This window comes from Phragmites australis, chromosome 5 (assembly GCF_958298935.1).
Source record: "Phragmites australis chromosome 5, lpPhrAust1.1, whole genome shotgun sequence".
Taxonomy (NCBI): Eukaryota; Viridiplantae; Streptophyta; class Magnoliopsida; order Poales; family Poaceae; genus Phragmites; species Phragmites australis.
Window position 1 is genome coordinate 26,173,117 of NC_084925.1, and position 11,344 is coordinate 26,184,460.

The window sequence follows — 11,344 nt, forward strand, 5'->3', positions numbered from 1 at the left end:
CCATCACAATACACGATCCATATTGGGTCTAATGGGATTTCTTCTGGCCCTTTGGTTTGTGGCGTCCAGTCTGCCAAAAACTTTGCTAAGGCCTGAGATTTTATTGTCGTTCTCGTTATGAAGGCCAATGTAAATGGTGCAATCTATGCAGCCCATTTTCCAATTCTTCATGTGGCTTCATGATTTTCAAACATGTCGTGAAGGGGTAAGGAGGTGGGTACTGTTATCTTGTGGGCTGTGAAATAATGGTGAAGCTTCCCTCGATCCCATCACCACCATGTAAGCCATTTTCTCCATCTCAGAATAGAACCTCTTCGGCCCTGCCAAGGCTTCTGAAACATAGTATACCGAAACTTACTATGGCTTGTCATTTACTTGCATCTCTTGCACAAGTACATCACTTACTGTCGAAAGAGATGCTGCTATGTACAGTAACAACCCAGCCTTCAGATCTAGGCTGGTCAGAGCTGTGAGTTTTGTTAGGTATTTATTTAACTCATCTAAGGCATCCTATTGTTCAACGCCCCACTTGAAAGGGTCTGAGCCTTTAAGGGTTTTGAATAAAGGAAGGCTTCGCTCAGCGGACTTGACAATGATTCGGCTTAGAGCTACCAATCTTCTGGCTAAGCATTGTGCTTATTTCCTGCTTTGGGGAGGCCTCATGTCAAGTATTACTTGTATTTTCTGGGGATCTACTTCAATGCCCCTTTTTGACACCAAGAAGCTTAGCAATCTTCCAGATCGCACACCAAATGCACATTTTTCTGGATTTAGCTTTAGCCCTACCATTCGCAGATTATCGAAAGTTTCCCAAAGGTCATCGAGTTGTTTGTCTTCCCTGATGCTTTTGACTACTATGTTGTCAACATATGCAGAGACATTTTGTCCTAACTATGACTTCAGCACTATTTGGACCAGTCTAGCAAAGGTGGCACAAACATTCCAAAGACCGAAAGCCATCCTTCCAAAACAATATATGCTGAAGGAGGTTCTGAAACTTGTTTTTTCCTCGTCCTACTTTGCCATCCAAATCTAATGGTACCTAGAATAGGCATCCAGGAAGCTCAACATTTCACAGCCGATAGCGGAGTCCACTAACTGATTGATGCGTGGCAAAGAGAAGTCATCCTTCGGACAGGCTCTATTAAGGTCTATGAAATCTACACACATAATCCATTTTCCATTACTTTTCTTGACTAGCACCGGGTTGGCCATCCACTTAGAATGCAGCGCTTCATGTACTACCCCGGCGTCAAGCAGCTTCTTCACCTCAACTTCTGCTGTGTCTTCCCTCTCATTCGAAGCCTTACAAAGCTTTTGCTTCTATGGCTTCGCATTTGGGTCCACATTTAGAGTATTTTGAATGATTTCTCTATTTACTCCATGCAAATCCTTTGACGACCATGCGAAGACATCTTTGTTGTTGCGGAAGAACTATGTCATCCTTTGCTCGGCCTCCTCTATCATCTCAGCTCCAATGACAACTATTATGTCTTGCCTATCTTGACATAGCAACACCTTCTTGGTCTGGCCCTCGAGTGTAGCCTTTGTCATCCGATGTGTCTATAGCTGTTCTTCGCACTCCTTAGGTTTCATTGGAGGTTCTCCTACTACATGAACATTTTGCCTTCCTGGAGTATTTCCCACTTCAATCCTATGGACCACTTGTTGATCTCCGAATACTGTTATGACACCTCTAGGACCAGGCATTTTCATGCACAAGTAACCATGGTGTGGAATTACTCCGAATTTGTTCAGGATTCCCCGCCCGAAAATTGCTTTATAAGGATAGGTTATATCAACCACGTCTAAGATGATATCCTCCGTCCAAAAGTTAAACCCTTCGCCAAAAGAAACCAGGATCTCTATTTTTCCCAAAACATTAAATGCTTTCCCCCCAAAGCCTACCAATGGTGATCTAGCCTGCTAAAGGTTATTTCGCTTCAAGCCCATCCTATCAAAAGCATCAGTGAAAATGATGTCTGCCAAACTCCCACCATCTATGAGGATGTCGTGCACCTTGTTCCCTGAAATGTTTGCAGTGATGACAAAGGCATCCGATGTGGCTAATCTAGCACCCTCATGTCTTCTTGTGAGAAGGTGATTGGTACATGAGACCACTTCGAATGGACATAAGTAGGGCCTACACCAACATGGTTAACCCTTCATACATACTCTTTTCATTGTCTCTTTGATTCAGTTTCCTGACTGGATCCTCCAGTGATTGCCAGTACAACATTGAATCCTTGGGTTACTGTCTTAACAGACCTACTAGTTTCTTGGGGGAGGGGGGCTTCGATTGATGGCCTTGGTGGAGGGGGTGGGAGTGCTGCTTGAAAAGTTGTTGACTAACCGAAGGTTTGGTCTATTAGAGTCGAAGGTGTATGAACTTATGGTTGTGCCACAACCATCGGTCGCCATTGAGTAACAAATGCTGAGGGGTTTGGGCCACGGCTCTGATTGAATTCTCCTGCGTTATCATGCCTGAAGTGTGTGGCGCAATGCATGACTCTTGTCGGATCGAAGGTTTGCTTCCCTAAGCTTTCTTTCATGGCTATAACCTGCAAGTACTGCTTAGTCTTATGACCGGCACCTTCGCCATGCAACTCACAGTATAATACGGTTGGATCCTGCGGAGCCCATCCGCCTCAACTGCCTCAGCCTCCATGGCCTCTGCCACTTCGGTCGCGTCAAGCACCCCTGCCTTGTGTTCCAACGACCTCTTGCACGACCTCGTCTGGTCCAGAGTCTATCTGATTGACTTCTTTTTGCCTTGATGTGTACTCAAATGCTTTGGTTTTCTTCGCATGCTTTGGCTTGTCCCTCAACTGGCCAACGTTTATGTCTCTGCTTGAGTTTGGCTTCGATGTTTTAAATGCTGTTAGCTCACTTTTCCTCTAAAGATGGTCCATCTCAGACCTTGCATACTCCTCCATCTTGTTGAAGAGCTCATGTACACTCTCCGGCCTCTTGTGTGTAAGCTTTCGTGCCAAAAGTCCTCCTCTAATGCCTTGGATAGCAGCATCGATGATGGTATTTTCACTCAAGCCCTTCGCCTGGCAGTGAACATGCACAAAGCGACGCATATAGTTCTGTAGTGTCTCCGTTGGCTATTGCTTAACTGCAAAGAGGTCACCGACAGTATCCTCCTCTGCTCGATTGCCTTGGAAATTACTATAAAGGGCATTACGCAATTGCTCCCATGAGTAAATAGATCTTGGAGGGAAAGTGGAGTACCATGACCTCGCTATTCCCTTTACTGCCAACACAAAGGCCTTCGCCTGTGTTGTATCGTCTCCCCCAGCGGATTCAACTGCTACTTCCAAACTCATAATATATTCCTTTGGAATTGACTCTCTATCAAACATTACTGTCGAATATCTAACTATGGGGTATATGCGTATAAGGAGTATATCATACATAGATAGGGTATGTACAACACATATTAGGCAACTTTAAATATCACAGAACTGAATTAGCGGTACCTGATACACCTGGAATCAAGGAAGTACATACTAGGAAGATTTAGATTGGTTATACGATCAGTATTCAAAACAGATCTATCTACTTGGACATCAAGGAAGACAACTCCCTATCGACTACAGCTAGATAGGAATCGATACCTCACTCCTATATAAGGCAAAAAGGCTGGGGGGAGAGGACAGAACTAAGGGAACACGATGAAAAGAGAGAGGCAAGTATCAAGACCCCAACAGAGGAGTTACTTGGCAACTTTAGCGCTAGGTTAGATTAGATTCGATCAACTCCCTGTAATAGTCTTAGCCATATTGCTTGTATTCAAGATCATCAATATATGGCAGAAACACCCCCACAGGATGTAGGGTATTACTCCAATCAGAGGCCCGAACCTGTATACATCATTTGTCTCATCTTGTGATTAATCCCTACACTCGAAAGTACCCATTCAATTTACAGACAAATTGTCAGGAACTAATCTTCGACAGTTGGCGAGCCAGGTAGTGGCCTTCTTCTGTTTTGTAGGATTAATCATGCCTCGGGCTCACTATTGCGTCGGATTACAACACCGGCTTCTACAATAGCTTCAAGTCGACGGCGGATATCTTCGAGTCCCTTCCAATCGACTCAGAGATCATTTTCGGAGCTATGGTTTTCCGTTAGGACGATCAAGGTGGACTGATCCACACTGGTATCCTCGAGTCCATACCAGTAGATGCATACTGCGAGGTGGGACATCTCGAGTGGGATCCTGCGGAGCCTAATGTTCTCCACTGCATGGACACCGACAGGGATGAGGATGGTGACGGTGAATCTAACACTAGCCAGAGCAGCCGAACAGATCAATTCGTGTTTATGGCCAGAGGCGACGACCCCTCATCGACTGACCCAATGGCGATAGATCCAAACGCCGTGGTCGACAACGACGCATAAATTCTTGGAGATCCGGCAATAGCCGTCGCTGTTGACTATATTGGCACCGAGTTACCACTCGAAACATCCGCATCTGGAGCCTTACGTGCACTGGACACGGTCCTCGACCGGCATACCACAGGAAGGTAAATGCCTCTTGGCCTTTCCTGACGACTTTCGGTGGGTGTACCTTCACCCGTGACAGCCCACGGCTTAAGGGACAAGCTCCCTCCAAATAGTCATCATGAGGCTTCATCGGCTCAACTGCAACCGAGCCTCAGTAGTGACATATTTAGTACTCCAAACACTAACGTGCAAGGAGCTCATTTGATTCTCAGATATCTTCCAAAATTGGATCCGGTGAATCCACTAACTCCTATGGTCAATCAAGTCAAGATCCTACTTGATGCAGTTTAGATCCAAGTTGCTCGAGCAAACAATCCCTGCAACTCCAGGCCCCTGGTCGGAACTGTCCTGGCTCGAGGAGCCACGGGCGGGAACACTCTCGAGTAGAGGAATCTCAGATGGGATACTTAGGTTGTCGAGCCCGAACACGATACTGTGGTCCAAACTTTAGCTACCCTATCCATAGGCACAGAAATCAGGAAGTCATGAGGAACTGTATTCCTCACAACCGGCATGATCTACTTATGATGATCGAAAACCGCCAGGAGGAACTCGTGAAGACGATCACCACTACTACGACCGCGGATCTACAGGACAAGATGGTCGACATGACTACCCTGCTCAGAGAGATAGTCGTGACAGTCCTCCACCACCTCCTCCTAAAAAGTTCGACGAGGGCTGCAAGGCTTTCGTACGTGAACTTCGGTCAATTCGGTGGCCCGAGAAGTTCAAAGCGGGCCTGATCCAGAAGTATGACAGGAAGATCAATCCCAATGAGTGGTTGCAGATCTACACCACTATCATTTGAGCAGCCGGTGGTGACAATTGAGTAATAGCCAATTACCTGTTAATTTCCCTTGATGGACCCGCAAGGTCCTGGTTGCTAAACTTGCAGCCCAACTCGATTTATTTGTGGGCAAAACTTAAGGCTTAGTTCATAGCCAATTTTCAAGGGACATTCGAGCACCTAGGAACAGAGAATGACCTCCACCAATTGCACCAAGGCGAAAATGAATCCCTTCAAGATTTCATCCACTGGTTCAGCGACAAGCGTAACACAATCTTGGACATCTCTGATGAGTCGGTAATCATCGCCTTCAAACGAGGTTTTCAGGACACATATTTGCATGGAAAGATGGCTACTCGGAAGATCCATACGGTCAATGAGCTTTTTGAGTTGACCGACAAGTGCGCAAAACGAGCGAAAGGGCAGGTGCACACTAAAAACCTTCAATCTGGCAAGGACAAACCCGAGTCCTCGAAGAGCGAAGGAAAGAAGAACAAACCCAGTGCCAAGTGCAAGGGTCCCGATATGACTATAGCTGCGGTCAATAGGAGAAAATCGCGCAACACTGGGGACAACAAAGTCCTTAGTCAAGGTGGCAGAAAGTGGTGTCCCATCCATCGGAGCAACCAGCACGACTTCGACGAGTACTATATGTTCAAGAAGAAATTTGATGAAAAAATCAAGGCAAATCCTGAGTGTGGTAACAAGCAGGTTAAGCCAAACGTTGAGGATTACGAGCCCCAGTTCCATAATGCTGACCACAGCTTTGCACACATCTTCGGAGGATCTGCCAAGTATGAGTCCAAAAGGCAGTACAAGACGATCGAACGAGAAGTCAACCTGGCCCTAATTGGGCCCACTCGGTATCTCAAGTGGTTGAAACAGCTGATCACCTTTGATCAAACCGACCATCCGGCCGCGATACCACATCCTGGTCGATACCCGGTCATGGTTCAGCCAACCATACTCAATATCAAAGTTTCCAGAACTCTGGTCGATGGTGGTAGTTCACTCAACCTCATCTTCTCCAAAATCTTGGACAAGAGGGGAATTTAGAGATTAGAGTTTAGGATAGGAGTCGAGCCTTTCCATGACATAACTCCCAACTCATCGACCATGCCTCTCGGTCAGATAGAGTTACCGGTCACATTTGGCACATCCGACAACTTCCGTATAGAAAAGTTGACCTTCGATGTCGCGGACTTCGAGACGGTGTACAATGTGATCCTAGGCTGCCCAATGCTGGGCAAGTTCATAGCTGTGGTTCACTATGCCTACCAAGCACTCAAGATCCCAGATCCCAATGGAGCCATTATAGTTAAAGGAGATCAGTGCGCAACGGTCAAATGCGACAAGCAAAACTTGGATATGGTCGAACACTTCAGTCAAGTGGCCACTAGTCCTAAGGACGCAAATTCTAAGCGTCAAAGGCACCAAGGTGTCGTCGAGGGCAAAGATTCTAGGCTTGTAAGTCTTCCTGGCACTTGTAAATCCGACAACACCAAAGGCAAGACCAACGACGGGGCCAGCAACAAAAGACCAATGGTTGTGTCAAGGCAGTGCCCCTCAACCCATATGAACCATCCAAGATGGTTAAGGTTGGGGCCAATCTTGACCCCAAATAAAACTCCAGCTCATCACCTTCCTCCAGTCAAACCAAGACATCTTCGCATGGCAGCTGTCTGAAATGCCTGGGGTCGCCAGGGTGGTGATCGAGCATCGACTAGCTATTAAACCCGACGCCAAACCTGTGGTGCAGAAGCAGCGAAGATTTGCGGAAGATAGGAAGTGGGCCATCCAGGAGGAGGTCGATAAGCTCCTAAAGGTGGGCTTCATTCGAGAAATGCGTCATCCTACATGGCTCGTGAATCCCGTCCTTGTCAAGAAGCCCAATGGCATATGAAGAATGTGCGTCGACTTCACCGACCTCAACAAGGCTTGTCCGAACGATCCTTTTTCTCTCTCGTGCATCGACCAGATCATCGACTCTACGACAGGCCGCGAGTTGCTATGTTTTCTATCCAGGGTATCACCAAATTAGCATGGGATTATAGGATGAGGATAAAATGGCTTTTACTACTCCCTTCGATGTATTTTGCTATGTAAAAATGTCTTTCGGTTTAAAAAAATGTTGTTGCTACGTATCAAAGGTGTATTCAAAACTGTCTACAACCCCAAATCGGACACAATGTAGAAGCATACATCGATGATGTTGTAGTCAAATCAAAAACTGGAAGCGCATTGATTGACGATCTCAAGGAAACGTTTGACAGCCTTAGGAAGTATCGCATGATCCTTAACCCTGAAAATTGCACGTTTGGTGTGCCGTTCGGCAAGCTTCTCAGCTTCCTAGTGTCAAATCAAGGCATTGTGGCCAACTCGTGCAAATTTGAGGCTCTTGACCAGATGCGGTCACCTCGAACACAGAAGGAGGTCCAAAAACTGACAGATTGCATTGCTGCTCTTAGTCGATTCATTTCCAAGATGGACGAGCGAGGGATGCCTTTCTTCAAGCTGTTGAAGAAACAAGACCAATTCGAGTGGATAGAAGAAGCAAAGCGTACCTTCCATGACTTAAAAAAGTACTTATCGTCTCTATTAATCCTTACACCGCCTAACGAAAAAGAGGAGCTCTTTTTGTATATTGCAGCTACCTCACAAGTTGTAAGCATAGTACTGGTGGTCAAACGGGAATGTCCCGAGAAAAAGGCCAAGGTCCAAAAACCTGTTTACTACATGAGCGAGGTTCTACACGATGCTAAGCTACGATACCCGCAAGTACATAAGCTGATATATGCAGTCTTGATATCTTCCCAAAAATTACGGCACTACTTTCAAGCGCACATGATCATCGTCATAATGACGTACCCGCTGAAGGATGTAATATGCAATCAGGAAGCTACTGGACAAATCACGCAATGGGCGGTAGAGCTAAATGAGTTCAATGTAAGCTACGCACCATGCACAAGCGTGAAATCCGGAGTGTTAGCAGACTTCATCACTGAATGGACAAGCATTGAAGAAACAAGGCCAAACATGGTCGAAGATCATTGGACGCTCTTCTTTGATGGATCGCTCATGCTCCAGGGCGCGGGGCTGGCATTGTACTCAAATCTCCAACGAGCGACGAACTTAGGTATGTTGTTCAATTAGACTTGAAAGCTTCTAACAATATTACAGAATATGGAAGACTGGTAAATGGGCTCCGCATAGCTTCATCGCTTGGAATTAAATGACTTCTTGTGAAAGGGGACTCACAGCTAGTCATGAACCAAGTTCAGACGGAGTACCAGTGCTCAGACGATAACATGGTGGCATATTTACTCGAGGTACGAAAGCTCGCGCAAAGGTTCGAAGGGCTAGAAGTGATGCACATCAGAAGGAGTGATAACTCTGGTGCGGATAAACTTGCTAGACTCGCTTCTTCTTGAACACCAGAACCTGTAGGGGTCTTCGTTGAGAAACTCCTTAAACCATCTGTCCTGACAGTTCGGCGAATAGATGCTACCTAACCCAACTAGCAGTCTGGCCAGGTCAACGAGGCAGAACCTTCATGCATGGATGCTGCACTACTCGAACGTAACCCGACTTGGATGACTCCATACCAAGCCTATCTCGATGATTAAGACATCCCTGATGATGATGCGTCTGCAGAGAAAATTGCTCGTAAATCCAACCTCTATGTTTTGGTAAATGGCAAGCTCTACCGAAAAAGGAGTAACGGAATCTTGATGAAGTGCATCACTCAGGAAGTGGGTAGTAAAATATTGCTCTATATCCATGGAGACATGTGTGGTAATCATGCGTCTTCTCGCACCTTGGCCGGAAAAGTTTTTCACCATGGATTCTACTGGCCGACTGCCCTCCAGGATGCTTCCAAGCTGGTCAAAAAGTGCGAGAGTTGCTAATTTTACAGAAGGTAGACCACTTGACCAGCCCAAGCTCTGCAAACAATTTCTTTTTCTTGGACTTTCTCCATCTGGGGCTTGGATATCCTGGGACCGTTCCCAAGGGCTCAAGGTGGTTATAAGTTCCTATTCATGGCTATCAACACGTTCACCAAGTGGATAGAGGCCGAACCCATAGGAAAAATAACTGCAGAAGTGGTCAAGAAGTTCATGAGGAGCATAATTACTTGATTCTACATTCCGCATCAGATAATTATGGATAACAGTAGCCAGTTCAGAAGCGGGACCTTTATTGCGTTCTGCGAAGAATTCAGTATCAAAACTTGTTTCGCCTCAGTAGCTCACCCGCAGAGTAACGGTCAAGTTGAGCGTACTAATGGTATAGTCTTACAGGGTATCAAAACTCGGGTCTTCAATAGGCTAAAAGCCTACTTGAAACGCTGGGTAAAAGAACTTCCCTAAGTACTATGGGTTGTTCGTACTTCGACCAATAGAGACACTGATGAAACTCCGTTCTTCTTGGTTTATGGAGCGGAAGTGACGCTCCCGACTGAGTTGCAGTTCAAATCACCTCGAGTGGAAGGTTACTCCGAAGGAAGGTAGGAGCAATTACAAGCGGATGACATAAATTTACTCGAGGAGTACCGAGATTGAGCTTCTATTCGAGCAGCTAAGTATCAGCAGGCATTACATAGATATCAAAGCCAGAGAATTCAGCCCAGGAAACTCGCTGCTGGGGACCTCGTCCTACGGAAGGTGCAAAAATAGGCCCAGCACCAGAAGTTATTGCCTAAGTGGGAAGGACCTTATATAGTAGTCAAAGTCACTCAACCTGGATCAGTACGGCTATCTACTCCAAACAGTGAGATACTCGAGCACTCGTGAAACATCGACCAACTCTGAAAGTTTTATTCATAGAAAAGGTAGGTTACATGTAAGTCAATTACATTCGATTCGGTTAGCTACTCGATTACATAATCTTTCCCTTTTCCTCTAATCCATGTGGCTAGTGCAAAATTGGTAGAAAGGATCCACCTAGCTCTTGGAAATAATGAAGATCCACCACCTCCAAAAGTTTGTAAGCGTATGGACCCTCATTCTACATTGAACGAGTCGAGGAACGTTTTATACTCCTTCCTCGGGTGGTTGCTGATCACTCTAGGAATCAGCCACCGACCAGCATAAGGGCCAGGAAAAGTGCCTGAGGTGAAGGCCCTACTAGAGCTGCGGACCGGTGCCAGTGATGCGAAGGCGAAGGTGATCTGGCGGTTGTCGACGGAGAAGGCGACTACGCCTCCTTCGCTAGTGATGACTCGGGGGCTCCACCGCTGAAGACCTCAATGGCAACTTGGTCGATGATTCGGTCAAGATCACCACCATCCTCGTTCCTGAGTGAGGGGATGACAACGATCTACGGTGGGCGCTTCTTCCCTCTCCTTCTTAGGCCCGCTACTCGAGTCCTCGTCATCGGAGGAAGTGATTATGATGACCTCAGGAAGTACCATGGTGAGAGGCCTAGGGGAGAGGACTTCTGGGATTGGCTCAAGAGGCGGAGATGGAGTGGAGGCCATGGCTTCAAGCTCTACGAGTCCTAGGAGGCAATGGACAAAGGAAACAAAGGAGACGACGGACAAACAACTTCGAGTACCCTCTATTTATAGCTGGGGAAACAGGTCATACTGTGTAAATGTAGCCGTCAAGATCCGAAATGATGGCGTCACCTCAGGCACGTAGCGCGTTTGGTGGAAGTCATGATGGCGTTATGGCTTGTCTCATCTTTGCAAAGAAGGATGGGCGGCCATTATGACGCATTAAATCAATGTTGTGGTGAAAACGAGCACAAATATGAGTGGGGTCTTTTAATGCCGACTTACCCAGCGGTTTGAGTTTACTCGATAACCACATTGCAGTTAAAACCATAACGCTCAGGGGCTTGCATTCTCAAGTATTCAGTCGAGAACAAGCTTTACTCTTTGACCGACTCAGTCATTGAGTACATGGTCGAGAATGAGCTTTACTCTTCGTCTGACTCCATTATCGAGTACATAGTCGAGAGCTATAACCCTGCTTTCCGATCAATGGTACAGATACGTCCTTTTCTACTCTCCGATCGAGTAATTTCTTCCTCGACCAT